This window comes from Rhagoletis pomonella, unplaced genomic scaffold (genome assembly GCF_013731165.1).
Source record: "Rhagoletis pomonella isolate Grant_MI unplaced genomic scaffold, Rhpom_1.0 Rhpom_scaffold_00003, whole genome shotgun sequence".
Lineage (NCBI taxonomy): Eukaryota > Metazoa > Arthropoda > Insecta > Diptera > Tephritidae > Rhagoletis > Rhagoletis pomonella.
In genome coordinates this window covers 28,465,885-28,472,369 of record NW_023458557.1, presented here as the reverse complement: position 1 = coordinate 28,472,369, position 6,485 = coordinate 28,465,885, and positions in this window count along the sequence as shown.

Below are 6,485 nucleotides of genomic sequence, written 5' to 3'. Positions count from 1 at the left end.
TCTAGAGCAAAATAACACCAAGTTGAACCAACGGCCGCTACGTTTAACATCGGGCGAAAATTTCAACTGCTCCTGTAACACTACCTTATATAAGTTGGCCTTGCTATCATCCTCACATATGTTCATCAGAGAATACCAACGAGGGACGAGTTAATACAAGGGGTAGCAAGAGCACAAAACTACTCTAGAAAATTACCCGACAATGACAAACATGAACAAATGTACGACAAACACATAATTTTTGACAATCAGTTCAGTTCGCATTTTTATCAACGAGCAGCTTATTAGATTTGTTTTCGTTTGTACTACATATGTGCTTATATACATGTACGCAAACATATGTACATACGTACAAATATATATATACAACCATTCAAACATATGTACATACATGAAAACATTGCTGTCCATAAGTACATATACATATGCCCATCAGTTCATCAACGAAGCCGGTTTGCTTCATCATAAATATATCCATTCGAACCACGGAGCAGCGAACAAAGGTGGCGCCGTCAGTGGTACCGCTACTTTGGTTTTGCCGATTTTGAAAGTTGTGGTAACTTCTAAATGAACATTTGTTTACAAATCAGCGACAAAGAGAGTTTTAATTATAAGTGAAAAATCAGTTTAAATTGTGTTAAGTTGCAATTTGTGAGTGGGTTTTGAGTTGAAGACGGCGTAAAAACTAATAGAATGAAGTGCCGTGTGTTAAATTTCGACAGCCGTCAAGATGCGAGATGCGTAGATGCAAGTGTAGCGCTGCGACGAATCGCTGCATTTTGTATACATAGGGCACGGTAAAGCCGTTCTCGAAATATATCTTTATTATTATATTGACAGCATTTCGTCACAATCACTTCGCTTCGGCTCGAAGCATCCTTCTTTAGCAAGTTAACTAAATAATCCCGCTGAGATGCTGCCGCAATTTGCTGCATCAGCCTTAATTGCAAAGCAATGGAGTGCACTAAAACGTTTGCTGCAGCAGCTTCGATTGCAAAGCGACGAACACACTTTGTGCTCTCGTTCGTCTAAGTAATTCAAGTTCGCGGTTCACAGCTGACAACAACAATTGCGTACAAACAAGTTTCTGTGTGTGAATGCAAAGGGCAACACCAAAAGAGAAATCGCCGATAATAAGCAACTCGAGTTTCCGTGTTTGAACGCAGACTTACGAAACTATAGTAAAACTTCGCTTGTAGATTTTCTCTCCTATGTCAGATTTTTGAAGTGAAACTTCTTAGGCGGCGGTATCGCCAAAATGGAGAGTGAAATTTTTAAAACTGAAAACGTTACATGAGTGAGAAAGAAGATATAGGTAGTATAGGTAAGGGGAAAAAAGAAGGAAAGCGACGCATGACGGGTACGAGTACCTACATCTTACTAATATTATAAATGTGAAAGTTTGTATGTTTGGATGTTTGGGAATTCATCACGCGGAAACGACTGAACGAATTTGTATGAAATTTGGTACGCAGATAGCTTATGGGCCAGATTGGTTAATAGGCTTATTTTTTAAGAGTTGCCACCTATTAAAAAATTTAATTTGTTTAATATGCGGGAACGACTGAATGGATTTGCATGAAAATTTGCACACGGATAGCCTATGACCTAGATTGGAAAATAGGCTACTTTTCTTAAGAGTTGCCACCTGTTAAAAAAGTTTCATTAAATTAATACGCGGAAACGACTGAATGGATTTGCATGAAATTTTGCAAGCGGATAGCTTATGACCTACAATGGAAAATAGGCGAATTTTTTGGAAGAGTTGCCACCTGTTAAAAAATTTAATTAAATTAATATGCGGAAACGACTAAACGGATTTGCATGAAATTTTGCACACAGATAGCTTATGACCTAGGTTAGACAGTAGGCAACTTTTTTTAGAGTTGCCACCTGTTAGAAATGTTTAATTTAATTAATACGCGGAAATGAGTGAACTGATTTGCATGGAAGTTTTCACACAGATAGCTTATGAGCTAGGTTGAAAAATAGGCAACTTTTTTTAAGAGTTACCACCTGCTAAAAAATTTTAATTAAATTAATACGCGGAAAAGTCTGAACGGATTTGCATGAAATTTTGCAAGCAGATAACTTATGACCTACAGTGGAAAATAGGTTAATTTTTTGGAAGACTTGCCACCTGTTAAAAAAGTTTTAATTAAATTAATACGCGGAAACGACTGAACAGATTTGCATGACATTTCGCACAGAGATAGCTTATGACCTATGTTGGAAAATAGGTTACTATTTTAAGAGTTATCACGTATTAGGAAAGTTTAATTAAATTAATACGCGTAAATGACTGAACTGATTTGCATGAAAGTTTGCACACAGATAGCTTATGACCTAGGCTGGAAAATAGGCTACTTTTTTAAGAATTGCCACCTGTTTGAAAATGAAATTTTGTTCAAAGATGGTTTATGACCTGGATTGAAAAATAGGCTACTTCCTTAACCGGTTTTCCTATCAGAACGAAATTTAGTACACTTACTAATTTTTAATCGTTAACTCTTAATTTGATCAAGTAGGTTTGGTGATTAATTAAGTTATGCTGGAATTTCCCTGTGCACACAAAGCAAGTTAATCCGGTATGGCTAAGTCGGGCTTTCTCATCAATCTAAGCAATTTGGTGTGCATTTTCATTAAGATATATACCAACAAACGTTTTACAAACTAGGTTTGTAAAAGTTCCCAGTTTATGTATTACTAATAACAATAATTATAATTTTGTTATATTATGTGCTTTTTATAAGCGTAAAACACAAAATAATTACTATAACTGGTGTTTGGTTTCAAACTCGGACAAATTAGACAAATTAATCAGATTTTATTTTTAATTGGATTAATGATTAATGTTTTAAATTAACTAAACGTAATCGCAGCCAGCGATTAATGATTAAAAAAATGTTATCATTAATCGTACAGTTGATTACGACTAATTAATTTTAATCGTCAAACGCGATTAACATTTTACTCCTTAATTTTTAATCGTTAATCAGATTAACAGTTTGCCAACACTGTGTGAAATCATGTTCATATTGACGGAGAAAAATGGACGTTTTTGGAAAAGAGGCGTAGCACCTCCCATACTGACTGAAAGTTTCATATTGCATAAAGCACTCAAGCTTGGTATGGAAATACATATGTATGTATGTATGTGAAACTAATACCATACTCATGGAGAAAAATGAGAGTTATTGGAAAAGGTGGTGTGGCAACTCCCATGCAAATTGATTTTTCTATGCTGCATATCTCTGGAGGTGTTTATTGCAGAGGACTGGAACTTGGCACCGAGATGTGTATACAAAATTAATTCCATACTCATGTAGAAAAATTTGCGTTATTCGAAAAGGGGACATGGTTCCTGCCGTACAAATTTACTGTTTTATACTGCTTATCTCTAAAGGTGTTCAAGGTAGAGTACTGGGACTTGGTACTGGGGTATGTAAGAAGATTAGGGTTATAAGAAAAAGGGGCGTGGCACTTCCAGTACAAATTTACTTTTTCTTGCCACATATCCCTGTAAGTGTTTGTGGAAGAATACTGGAACTTGGTATGGAGTTGTGTATGCAAAATGTATCAATTGCTCATGGAAAAATTGTGATGTATTAAAAAAGGGGCCATGTCGCCTCACATACATACTAAAAACTTATTAATACATATCTCTGGAAGGATAGAAAATCTCTCGAAGTATTTTAAATTTGGTATGGAGATTTATTTTATAAGTGCCGTACTGACAGAATAAATTTCATTAAATGGAAAAGGAAGGCATTTGCTACAGTAATGAAAAGTGGTATTTTATCAAGGCCAGGTTACTAAATTTGAGTTGGAAATATTAGAACCCGCCGTGGCACCTCCAAGAAGGTTACACGTTCACGCGTCGTATACCTGGAACCATTTTAAGGTAAACTTAGAGGGATTGATATCTTTCGTATGCCTAGCGCGCAGGCGAAATTTTATAATTTCATAGTTTTCAACGGCCTTAATACCTTAACTCGCTTAAAAAATAACGAGCTATAACGAAATGAGCACAGAAATAAAATCTAACATCATTAAATTATTTTTCATATTTGTATAAAAGCGCGGGGTGAAACCCGCGGGTATAAGCTAGTATGTATATATATCTATGTTTGAATGCACGTACGTATGTATACATATATCTTCTCTACTAATTATATAAAGAGAAGTCCCTTTTTTTGTAACAGGTAATCTCGCGAACGGCTGGTCCGATTTTCATGAAATTTTGTATACAAATAGCTTTCGGTAACCACCATGTTTTAGGCTAAACAAATTTTACTTTTTTACGGGTAGGTGGACCAGGGACCGGTCTATTCGAAAAAGTCTTATTATAGTCCGATTTGCTTAAAATTTAGTACGTAAGTAGCATATATTAGCATATATGACCCATTTTTTCCGGGAAGTGGTCCAGGGACCGATCTATTCGAAAAATCGAGTTTACGGTGCGCAGATAGCTGTTTAGCATGTATCAGCATATGTGATCAATTTTTTCCGAGAAGTGGACCAGGGACCGATCTATTCTAAAAAATCGCATTTAGGGTCCGATTTGCTTAAAATTCAGAACGTAAGTAGTTTTTTAGCATATATGATCCATTTTGTCCGAGAAGTCGACCAGGGACCGATCCGTTCGAAGAAATCGTATATATGGTCCGATTTGCTTAAAATTCGGTACGTAGATAGCTTTTTAGCATATATGATCCATTTTGTCCGAGAAGTCAACCAGGGACCGATCTGTTCGAAGAAATCGTATTTATGGTCCGATTTGCTTAAAATTCGGTACATAGGTAGCTTTTTGCCTGGATAAGCTTATAGATTCCTGTTTTCCAATTTTCATGCAATTTCGACCAAATCAAGGGGCGAATCCGTCACTAGGCAAGATTTTTTTGCGCCAATCAGAAACAACGGATACTGTCAAAATATAATTATAATATATAATATATCTCAACTAATTTATATTTAGAAAGCCGTTTGTTAGTTTTCGCAAGGCTCGAGAGCGGCTGAACCGATTTTTTGAAACTGCCGCACGTGTCCCAAGGATGGGTTTAGGCTGAAAAAATTCTATATGTAATGGGGGCGTGGCACTTCCCATACAAACCGAATTTCTCATGCTACATATCTCTGAAAGTGTGCATGGTAGAGTTTTGGAAATTGGTATGGAGATATACGAAATCAATCGCATACCCTTGGAGAAAAATTTTAGCTATAGTAAAAAGGGGTGTGACATCTCCCATACAAACCGAATTTTTCATACTGCTTATCTCTGGAAATTTTTTGGTAGAGTTCTAGAGTTTTGTATGGAGATGTACGAAATAAATCGCATACTCTTGGAGAAAAATTGGAACTATTGGAAAAAAGGGGCGTGGCATCTTCCATACAAACCGAATTTTTCATACTGCCTATCTTTGGAAGTATTCATGGTAGAGTTCTGGAACTTGGTATGGAGATATACGAAATCAATCGCATACTCATGAAGAAAGAGGGCAGCTGTTGGAAAGGGGGCGTGGCTTACTCCCATATAAATCGAATTTTTATACTGCATATCTCTGAAAGTATTCATGGTATAGTACTGGAACTTCGTATGGAGATATGTATATAGTTGAAATCAAGCCCAAACTCATGGAGGAAATATTGGGCTATTTGAAAAGGGGTGTGAGGCCTACAAACCTACCTTTAGCTATCTTTGAATGAATTTTTTTATTCTCCTGTAGGTGTGTTTGTGAGTGAAATCCTCGTAAATGGTTGTACGGATTTTAACGAAACTTTTTGTGTGTGTTTGAGTGTGTCTCTGGATGGTTTAGTTTCACAATTTAATCCGACAGTTGGCGCTGTAGTTGAGTTATTACTAAAAATCTTATTTATGATCCGATTTGGCTAATGTTTTAAATATGTATGCAATACTATTGCAAAAACGTGCTGCCAAGTGGTGCTGAAGTCGAGCTATTACTAAATAAATAATATAAAAAAAATTTAATATAGAACGCTTTTATAAATGGACTAAAAAGTAGAAAATAATACTTCTCAGTCCCATAGAATTTGTTTTGATAACTTTTGATTTTGAAATTTTAGCAAAAGTCATTATAAACAATCTATGAAATTGAAAATGAAAAACGTGGAGCGCATGCAATACAAAGCATTCGATTTAATTGACAATAGTCAAACTACATAACGTAGACCTAAAATTTCTACAGCGAATGTAGAACTTTGAAATCGATTTTAAGCGGTCGTTATTCATATACCCACATACATACATTCATATATTACTTTTCATATCAATTCAAGTGTATTACATGCGCCCGACGCTTTTCATTTTCAATTTCATAGATTGTTTATAATGACTTTTGCTAAAATTTCAAAATCAAAAGTTATCAAAACAAATTCTATGGGACTGAGAAGTATTATTTTCTACTTTTTAGTCCATTAATAAAAGCGTTGTATATTAAAAAGTTTTTTTTATATTATTTATTTTC